This window comes from Ailuropoda melanoleuca, chromosome 9, assembly GCF_002007445.2.
Source record: "Ailuropoda melanoleuca isolate Jingjing chromosome 9, ASM200744v2, whole genome shotgun sequence".
In the NCBI taxonomy this organism is placed as follows: Eukaryota; Metazoa; Chordata; class Mammalia; order Carnivora; family Ursidae; genus Ailuropoda; species Ailuropoda melanoleuca.
The window spans coordinates 98,509,161-98,520,093 of NC_048226.1; the positions used below are offsets into that span (position 1 = coordinate 98,509,161).

At 43.1% G+C, this 10,933-nt stretch overlaps 1 non-coding gene across 1 annotated transcript; it reads left to right on the plus strand.

Annotated features, from left to right (window-relative positions):
• The first annotated feature begins 9,428 nt into the window (after positions 1-9,428).
• LOC117803917 lies at positions 9,429-9,535 on the plus strand. The gene has a single exon (XR_004628032.1). It is a non-coding gene; the product is annotated as a U6 spliceosomal RNA (small nuclear RNA).
• Positions 9,536-10,933: the final 1,398 nt, after the last annotated feature.

The window sequence follows — 10,933 nt, forward strand, 5'->3', positions numbered from 1 at the left end:
TTTTTTCTTTTTCTTTCTTTCTTTCTTTCTTTCTTTCTTTCTTTCTTTCTTTTTTTTTTCTTTCTTTCTTTTTTTTTGGGGGGGCCTAGAACTACTCATTTGTCTTAACTGCCTAATTAGTTTTTCAGTACATTGCAGCAAAGATTTAGGACAGGAGAGAAATGAGGATGTGGGAAGAAAGAAACTGGATGTCAGGATTTCTGGTGGCCACCATCAGGAATTTGAGAGTTCTTAAAACAAACCTGGCTCTCACATACAACATTCTTCAGAAAGTCCATGGAATCCAGCAAGGGCACCCTCCTATGCCTCAGGAATTTTTCAGATGTTCTCTTCCACTAGCCTATTCCAACATAGTGTTCCCTGCTATCCCCTTCCTAGCTTGTCAGCCAGCTTTATGTGACTTCTTCTGATATTTTTGTGAGATCCTTTTCCCTTCTGCTCTTCTTCCCTACTGCTGCCAGCCACAAGGAGGGAAGCTGAGTTGATCAGTCCATCCCAACCTGACATGTCAGGCCTGCTGCCCCTGGAAGCAATGGGGATGGAGCAGCTAAGCCCCTCCTGGGGTGACAAGCCAAGGTTCCACCGTCAGGTGACAGCTCTGGCATCTCAGCTGGCAGAGGTGGGGACAGCCATGGCCTGGGCCAGGCACCATCGACCCCATGATGCCTGCAGCAGCTGGTACTTTCCAAAGAGATTCCTCGGGCACTCTGCCCTCTTCCCGCTTCACGCTGTAGGCAGGGAAATCTGAGTGAGCAGAACTTTCTCAAGACTGATCATTTGAGGAGACTGTGTGATGGGGTATTGCCCTCTTCCAACAATAAGCATTGTGAAAACAAATTTCCTGACCTCCTCTTTCGAGGAGCAGTGAACAAAAATCATTTCCAATTTGGAGATGATTTGATTTGCCCTCAAGCTCAGTTACATGCATCGTCTGATGAAGGAAAACACGGCAGAGGCGGACATAAATCCAGGAGATGCTGAGAACATGTTTCATAAGCCATCACCCGTGCCCTTGCCTCTGACTGCAAGTTCTCCCATCGTTGGAAGCTTCCTGGCTCTTAGCCCTTCAGCCCTTGTCTGTCCTCCCTCACAGGGGTGTTCTCTGACTGTTCAAATCCAGATGCCTTCCTCTGCTCTTTTCCATTTCGTGGCCAACCTTGGTCCTACGCTTGTCAACACTTCCTGAGGTTGGTAATTATTTTGTGTATTTTCTTGACAGCTTAGTCCTGGCTTTTATGCACTGAAAGAATGCGTGCTTCCTGAGAACTGGAGCTGTGTGTGTCTGTCTGTCTTACTCGTGACTTCATCCTCAGGCTGGAGACTGTTCTACTGGGTAAGCAGCGGACAGTACCTAGGACATCCGGACCGAATGAGTGCATGCTACCCAACTACTTCTTACTCTTTTCTCGAATCCCCTGCATTTCAGCAACTGTTTCTGATGTAACTGGCTACCCTACCATTTGCTTTTCCTGCCTGGCATATTCTCTGCCAAACCCTCTACCCGGGGCTCCTTTAAGTGGCTACCAAATCCTGGGGTGAATGTCAGTGTCCTTGCAGGTCTTCTCCTCGTCTGAGCACAGCACCCTATTCTGAAAGCTGGCACTCACCCTGTTTAAAATGCAATTTCTTCCTACCTACAGATTCTCTCCCCCTAGCATGGTCAAGCTCTATTGGTTCTTTATGGCTTCCTCTGTTACCATGGAGATAGATGGGTTTTAGCTATTACTGTCTAGGGTCCAGGAATAGACAAATGGAAGAGGTGGGAATTAACTTGGGCACTCTTTGTGCAATTAGCATCTAATGAATCCATCCTCAAAATAGACTGGCTGCAACCCCATTAGTCCAAAGTCATGGCTGCACAGACTTCATGTGATAAGATGTTGAATGACAATGCACAGCGGGAGCTCTGAAAAGGGCTTCGAGGGAGAAAATGTTTACTGAATAAACAGTCTGGTCACCAGGGAGAGAATGACTCATTTGTGTTTCCTGTTTTAATGTGTGAAAATGTTGTTCCTCTTGAAAGGGGCTGCATTAAGGAGTGAGGAGGCATTTCGCCAGACTCATTTGTGCAGCGGATAAGGATCTGGATAAGATCGAATTTCATGGCAAGCATAAAGGGGGGCATGGGTAGGGCAACAGTTTCTCTTCACTTCTGTGACCATGGTACAAGACTTCGTTTTTACTCCAGTAGAGCAGAGTCCATCAGAGTCTTCCCTTTTACAAAAGAGGTTCAGAGGGGACAAGGGTAGACCAAGATCACAGAGCTACAAGTGGCAGAGCAAACCTAACTCTTGGGTGTCCTGGCTCCTGATGCTTCTCCCTGGTGCAGGAAGAAGATAGTTCTCTCCATCCCATGTATCCTACACAGCCCCTCACTCATGGACAACCACACATCATGACAGGAGAGCCACCCTCATGACTGAAGATGAAAGGAAAAGTACAGGACCCTCCAGCAGAAAGGGGAAGTTACAACAAAGCCTGTGGCCAGAAAACAATATCAGATCACTCTGTGTCCCCGTTATTTTAAAAAAAAAAAAAGAAGAAGAAGCAACTTCCCATTTTTCATGCTTCCTCTGTTATTTCCCCAAATTGTGATCCTTTTGTAAGTCTTTTGATTCAAAAGGTGGTACTTATTCCATTAAACCACATCGCTTTGGACAGAACTTGCATCACCCTAATGGGGTGTGGTGGGAATGTTTTATATCTTGTCTCCTTTTTTTTTTTTTTTAAAGATTTTATTTATTTATTCGACAGAGATAGAGACAGCCAGCGAGAGAGGGAACACAAGCAGGGGGAGTGGGAGAGGAAGAAGCAGGCTTATAGCGGAGGAGCCTGATGTGGGGCTCGATCCCACAACGCTGGGATCACGCCCTGAGCCGAAGGCAGACGCTTAACTGCTGTGCCACCCAGGTGCCCCTATATCTTGTCTCCTTCTGACCCCATTCACCATGGCATTAACCAGAAGTACGTAACTGTAGTCCAACGATCCTAGTGTCGAGTATACCGTGCTGATCTCTCTTGGACTACTCAACAGTGTGCAGCACGAGGAAATACCCAGGGCTGTCAGTCCTGCGGTGTCACTGACCAACGGGGCATGGGATCCAGCTCCTCTTCTACCGTGCCTCACAGAGGTCCTTTGGAGGCATGTTCAAAGCCGTTTCTTACAGAGTCCAAGCAAACTTCACCAGTAACCAGCTCGATTCTTCACCCTTGGCTTGGCTTTTCTTGCAATCTTGTTTCATTCTTTCCAGATCATCCACTTGTATTCCCTGGAATAACTTTCTGAAATAAACTATCTGCATACATGTGTTTGCATACAGTGTGTTCTGGGAGAAGCTAAGACACAGGCTGTTTCCTGTGTAACTAGTGGATGTATTAGTCAGGGTTCTCCAGAGAAACAGAATCAATACAAGATAGATAGATAGATAGATAGACAGACAGACAGATAGACAGAAGAGAGACAGAGATCGATAAAGAGTTAGATACATACACACAGAGATACAGATGCATATCATCTATCTATAGAGTCATAGATACATAGATAAGTACAGAGATAGAAAGATACAGATCAGATATAGATACATATGACTATATATACGAGTATTCATATATAGCTCTATTTATATGTCTGTAGATATTTGACCATTCGAGATTTAGTTTAATTTCTAATTTACTTGCAGGGCTACATCTCCACTGCTGCCATGTAGAGCTCCAGCTCAAGCAGCGGCCAGATCTCCGGGATCTGCCACATCTGCTCTGTTTCTCACAAGTGCCAGAGAAATCCTAAGGTTGTTAAAGTCTCCTCGCTATTCTGTTTCATGACATTGAAAGAAGAAAAATCCTTCCTCAAGTGTTACCTTTCTCCTCCCTCACTCTCTCTCTATCTCTTCCACTCTTTCTCTATCTACCAAGAGATATATAATAAGGAATTGGCTCATGTGATTACGGAGGCTGAGGAGTCCCGATATCTACAGTCCACACGTGGAGACCCAAGAGAGGCCACACGACGGTTTGAGTGGGAGTCGGAAGGCCTGAAAAGCAGGAAAGCCAATGATATAACTTCAAGTCTGAATTCAAGTCCAAAGGAGGAGAGGATTGATGCCCTTCAGTCAAAGAGAGAGTTCCCTCTTGCTCAGCCTTTTCTTCCTATTCAAGTCTCCAGCTGATTGGATGAGGCCCACAGTACTAGGAAGGACCTTCTGCCTGACTCAGTCGCTTGATTCAAATGTTAATCTCCCCTCAAAACACCCTCAGAGACACACCCAGAATAAAGTCTGATCAAAGTCTGGACACCCTGTGCCCTAGTCAAGTTGACACCTAAAATCAACCAAAAGGACAGCTAAAATACTGGTGTGCTAAACATAAAATCGAAATGAATCAAGAACACACTATGTTCCAGAAAGTTTATGTATATTATATTATGAATCCTCAAATCAGACAGTCGTTTTTATTTTATTTTATAGAGACTAATGGATTAAATAAAATATCCAAAGTCACATGGCTAGTAACTGAGAATGATGGATTGAAACCCAGATCCACATAACCCAAATGAAACATTGCATTTCCAGTGAGGTCACAAGCTATGTCCCAGGTATTAAAATGCCTTGATTTATTTGTTCCTTCAGAACCTAATCACCTTAGGATGTTACCTAAATCCATTAAGATTCAGACACTAATAATTCATCCTTATTTCTTTCCATTCATCATGGATTCAGGGCCCACAGAACCTCAAGCACACACAGACACACAAACACACATGTTTGAACACACTTTAAGCTAGAGCAAATCCTTGAAGTTCCCCTAGGTATGCCATTTTTTTTTTTTGGTCATATTCAAAAGCATTTTATAGATGTTTCCCAGAGAGAAAGCTGGTGTTTTGGTGTGTTGGCTAAGTCCCTCCTCCCTCAGGTGCCCTACCTTCCCACCATTACCTGACAATAACTATGAATATTTAATGTGTAATGTGTATGCATGAATTTGCATACCTATCTGTCCTTCTCTAAGCCTCCATCTATATCCTCTCCCAGACCCATACGAACACTCCAGTTAACTTGAATATAGGAAAAATGACTATTGTGTTTTCTTTTCAGATGCTTCAGTATGGAGTGATGTGATTTTTTTTTATTTTATTTATTTATTTATTTATTTATTTATTTATTTATTTATTTTGAAGATTGCCTCTGTTTCAGAAGCTCTGAGGGTTGAAAAATCACAGACGTGGTGTAGAATGTGGAACAGGAATTAGATCTTAAATGATTAGGGGAGAATATTCCAGGGAAAATGATTAACAAAAGGTTAACAAAAGGCACTTGATGAGGGAAACAGTGGGAGTACAAAACAGCTGAATCTTTAGTGAAAACAGGAACTGTGGGAAGAAAATCTGGAAAGATACACTGGGCTAGATTGAGAAGAGTCTAGAAGCCTTTTAAAGTATTTGTGCCGTATTCTTGATATGGGCTTCAATCAGAGGGAGAGTGTGAAATACTCAAATCCATACTTTATAGGTCTCTGTAACCTGACAGGGTGATTTTACATCACACAATATTTTTTACCACCAATTTCTCATTCATCTATCCCTTTGGCAAGCACTGGGGCCTCTTTTATATGCAAGACAAGGTCAAACACCTCTTGGATATTTGCAGCACAACGAAAGATCAAAGTGTTACCTAAGAGTCAGGTCCCAGCCATCATTGGAAACACACCATGGCCCCTGCTCCGTGCAGTTGAAAACTCAAGCTTTGGAATCCCCCGACTGAAGGATGAGTCCTGGCAGGAGCAGGTCCCTTCATTTCCTGAAGTTCAGGTTCCTTCTGTGGAATAAAGGTCACAGCCTGCATGACACAAGCTCTGGGAAGGTTACCACGAGATACGGTCCAGAATCAGACGCTTAGCACCATTACGGCCTCTGTGCTCCCTCTTTCTCTTCCGTGTCTAGGTGATGGTGAACAAAGGGACGTCGTCTCTGGGCTGCTAAATGGCTATCCACAGGGAGAGATGTATCTCTATCTGACCCCAGACCCAAATACACAACTGCCTAACAGACACATCCGTCTCACTGTTACTCAGCGCACTCAAATTCAGTATGCCCCAACTGTCAAAGCGCACTCTGTCCTCACGTTTTCTGCTCTGTCCACTGACGTGTTATTTACTCAGACACTCAAGAAAAATGCCTGAGCTCCATTGAGTTCCTTCCCCAACCCCCTTCCCCCTAAAATGGCTTTCTAACTCACACCCCTGCTTTGCTGTGTGTTCTCTCCCTGGATGACCAGAGGCTTCCAGGTAGCTCCCCCTTGGAACCCATCGAGGAAGGTGGCACAGGGTACGTGCATCAGACGTCTGTTAAATAAACAAACCTATGGTGTGGAGAGGACTGGTAGGTTAACCACAAAGGAAATAAATTATGGTTTGTTGTTAGCCTCCAAAGAGGGAAAGACAGATAAATAGAGATACATTCAGAGAGAAAAAGGAGGGGGTGGGGGGAGGTAAAGAAACCATTTATTTCACTCAAGGGTGATGTTTACAACAGGAATCATAAAATAGGTAATTCTCCTCTATCTCTCCAGCGGATGATTTGCACAGAGCTAACTGCAAAGAGAGTGTGCTGCTTCTCCCAATAGGGCTTCTGGAGAGATGTTAATGAATTCTTTAATTCCAATAATTCAACCTTAAAGGATCTATTCACTTTTCCCTTAACAGCACAATTAGTGCCCAGGAAGTGTATTCCCCTGGATGTTACTAACATTTTTTAATGGACTGAAACTGGAGAACAGAAGTGAGCAATTTGGAATGCACTAGTATGTAACAGAACTTCTTGGGTTCATTTGTTTTTCAGGGTGTATAAAGATATATTTTTATTAATTTAAAAAATGATTGTATCGAGGTGTGATTGACACACAAGAAACTGTACGTATTTAACATACAGGACTCCACAAAACCATCACCACAGTCTATGCCATAAACATATCCATGCCCTCCAGCAGTTTCCTCCCACCTTCTTTACTGATTATTAATATTTCATGTGTGTGAGAAGGTCACTTAACACGAGACCTACCCTCTCACTACATTTCTGAGTATACAGTAGGTGTTATTAATTACAGGCACTGTGTTGTACAATAGATCTCAAGCACTTGTTCATCTTGTAGGACTGAAACTTCGTCTCCTTTGACTAATAACGTCCTGTTTCCCCTACTCCCCCTCCCCACCAGACCCAGGCAGCTATCATTCTACTCTCTGCTTCTATGAATTTCGTTATTTTATTTATTTATTTTTAAAGATTTTATTTATTTATTTGACACAGAGAGAGAGACAGCCAGCGAGGGAGGGAACATAAGCAGGGGGAGTGGGAGAGGAAGAAGCAGGCTCCCAGCGGAGGAGCCTGATGCGGGGCTCGATCCCATAATGCTGGGAACACACCATGAGCCAAAGGCAGACACTTAACGACTGAGCCACCCAGGAGCCCCTGAATTTGGTTATTTTAAATGCCCCGTATGAGCAGTATTGTGTAGTACTTGTCCTTCTATGTGTGGCTAATGTGGCTTAGAATAATGTCTTCCAGGTTCCTCCATGTTGTCACAAATGGCCGGATTTCCTTCTTTTGTAGGTTTGACTAATATCCCATTGCACGTATACACCACATTTTCTTTGTCCATTCATTCTTTGATGGCCATTTATGTTATTTCCATATATCTCCAATCTTACACGTAACAAGTCCAAAACTGATCTCTTAAGACGACCCTGTCTTCAAACCTGGTCTTCACTTGATCTCTGCCCTTCCTATCATAACATCTGTGTTGGCCCATGTGATCAAACTATGAAACTGGAGAGCCTTTTTGACACCCTCTATTTTGTACCCCCAAGTACAATCTTTACTTCAGTGTGCTGATTCTACCTCCCAAACATGTCTTGGATTCGCCCACTTACCTCCGCCTTTCCTACCACCTCACTCAGTCTAAGCCGCCATCACCTCTTATCATTAGTACTGAAATACACCAATCTTTTTCCTCTGCACCTCTGCTTTCACTGCATTGTATCAATTCTGTGCACAGCAGCTTAAATGATATTTTGAAATATCACTCCTCTTAAGCCAATCCTCTGCTTAAATTCCTTTAGGGTATAAACAAACCTGTTTGCACTTAAATTCCATATCCTTATGTGACCCATATGGCCCACATACCCCATGCGTTGCCAACTTTTCTAATTCCCCGTTCTCTGGCTTTCTCACTACAGGTCAGGAATAGGAGCTTCCTTCCCTACTGATGTCTTTACCAATTCAATGCACGCTAGTGTTCCAGACTCCTGATACCCTCCTTGCTGACTCTCTGTATGGCTAACCCTTCGCATCCATCCCATCTCAGCCTACACATCACTTCCTCCAAGAATTCAACCATAACCACCGTAAATAGGCAGGTATTTAGCAGAGGAACAATCTCCCCCACTTGTTTCCTTCATAGCCTTTATCACGAGGTACATGCTTCCTGAATTTTTCCTTGCTGTCCCTTCTCTTTAGTAAACTGCAAGCTCCATCATGGCAATAAGTATGTGTATTTCATTTACCAAAGTATATGACTTACAGAGCCTCTGCCACACATGGGGGACACTCAGCATATATTTCAGGAACTGCTTACTGGCTTACTGAATGAATGAATGAATAAATGCTGTCCATTAGTTTTGAAAGCTAGCTGCTCTTAAAAAATTAAAGCCATTATTCAATAAAACTTTGTTTCATGCTCATAATGTAGTTCAGTGTGAGTATTCCAGGTCAAGAGATTGTCCTAGGAGACTCCTTTAACAGAGACACCGTCTTTATCTTGTGGCTGCTCCAACCTCAAAATTCCGGGTCCTATCCATGCAGCTGTGGATGGGGAAAGGCAGTAGAGGTCACTATAGGAGGGCATTATGGGATGGGCCTGGAAATGTGTCCCTACTGCCCACATTCCTCTGAACACTCTTATCACATGACCCATCACATATCCTTGCTTAACTGCAAGTGATGCTGGGAAATGTAGTCGAGCTCTGTGCCTGGGATGTAGGTAAATGACTTGGTCACCAATCTGTCCACCTTTGACACAGAATCTTAGTCTCAGGCATATGAAGCCCTGTATTGCACCTTGAATTTTGCTACAATTTCTTAGCTACACTTAATCAATACCATGTGAATTCACGGTGTGAAGTGAAATTTTCAGGGAATCATTTGGATATTGCCAATAATTCATTTTTAAAAGGGTGGGTTGGGGGGCACTTGGGTGGTTCAGTCAGTTAAGTGTCTGACTCTTGATCTCAGCCCAGGTCTTGATCTCAAGGTGGTGAGTACAAGCCCTGTGTTGGGCTTCACACTGGGTGTGGAACCTACTTAAATAAACAAACAAGCAAACAAATAACAAATAAATAAACAAATATTTTAAAAATTGAAAAATTTTAAAAAGGGGTAAGTGCTCACTTTGGCAGCACAAATACTAAAATTGGAATGATACAGAGAAGATTAGCATGGCTCCTGTGTAAGGATGACACGTAAATTCGTGAAGTGTTCCAAATTTTTTAAAATAACAAATTAATTAACTAATTAATTAATTAATTTAGAAAGGGGGTGAAGAGCAAGTCATCCAGGTATCCAAACACCTGGATAACAGAAAAAAGAAATTTCTTTCTTTTTTTTTTTTTTTTTTTAAGATTCTATTTATTTGACAGAGAGAGAAAGAGCACAAAAAGGGGGAGTGGGAGAGGAAGAAGCAGGCTCCCAGTGGAGCAGGGAGCCCAGTGAGGGGCTTGATCCCAGGACTCTGGGATTATGGCCTGAGCAAAGGCAGACGCTTAATGACTGAGCCACCCAGGCGCCCCAGAAAAAAGAAATTTCTATCTGCACTTTACATTTTGTTCTACAGAGCACATAGTAAACGAGAAGAATCCCACCATTCGCATGTTTCCAGCTTTGATCTGGATAATTTACTGATTGTCAATTATGTAAGTCTGCAAATGCAACGTTCCCTACATGCAAAGATTTCTGGTAATAATTTGAGATAATATCCCACAGTAAAAAGTTTTGACATCTAAAGGGGCACTGGACAAGTGATTCTTTTTTATTCTTTCTGGCAAGGGCAACAACTCTGAGCACTATGATGATAATTAAGACTCCCCCTTAAATTCAGAGCAAATAGGAGTAATAACAGGACACGAGACAAGGGAAGCTAGTGAAAGAGCACGTCATACGTGGAGCTCAGCAAGCATCCTCAGCAGAAGAGTTATGGGAGTGACATACTAAAGAGTACCTGGAAACGGACTAAAAGTAATAGAATTAATACTATGATGGGGAAGATATTTGTGCTCGTAACATTATTCGGGAAAATGTACTCAGACATGGAATGTCCCTTCAAGTTTGTGAAGGGCTAGACTGGAAGGGAGTTGAAGCCTCTGTGTGCTCTGGCTGTGATGCATGAGCAAGGGCAGGGCAAGGGATCAGTGAGGCCTGGTGGACCAGTCTGTTCCTGAGGGTCTTCTAATGTTTCAGAATGTTCTGGAAGGAGGTCAACACAGTGATGGGACCAGGGGCCTGACCCCCATGAATGTCCTCAACAGTGCCCACTTAGCATAGCCATGAAGCATGAAGCCATCCTGAGATCAAGACCTGTGTCCACCTGGAGTGGCAGTCAGGGCAAGATTGTGGTGAGGGCGTGGGCTGAGCAAATGATCCCAGCCCAGGCAAGCAGGGACAACAACATGGTTGTGAGATGAAATATAAAACACCAAGAAAATCTGAATTCCAGATAAACAACAATATTCTTTTTCAGTATCCCCAGGGTTTCATGGAGCATACTCAAACTAAAACAAAAGCAAACAAAAACACAATGTAGGTATGTGTACATACGTGTGATAGGCACATATACATACATGTGTATTGTGTGTGTGTTATATTATTCTGTAAACTATGTGTTGTGTATTC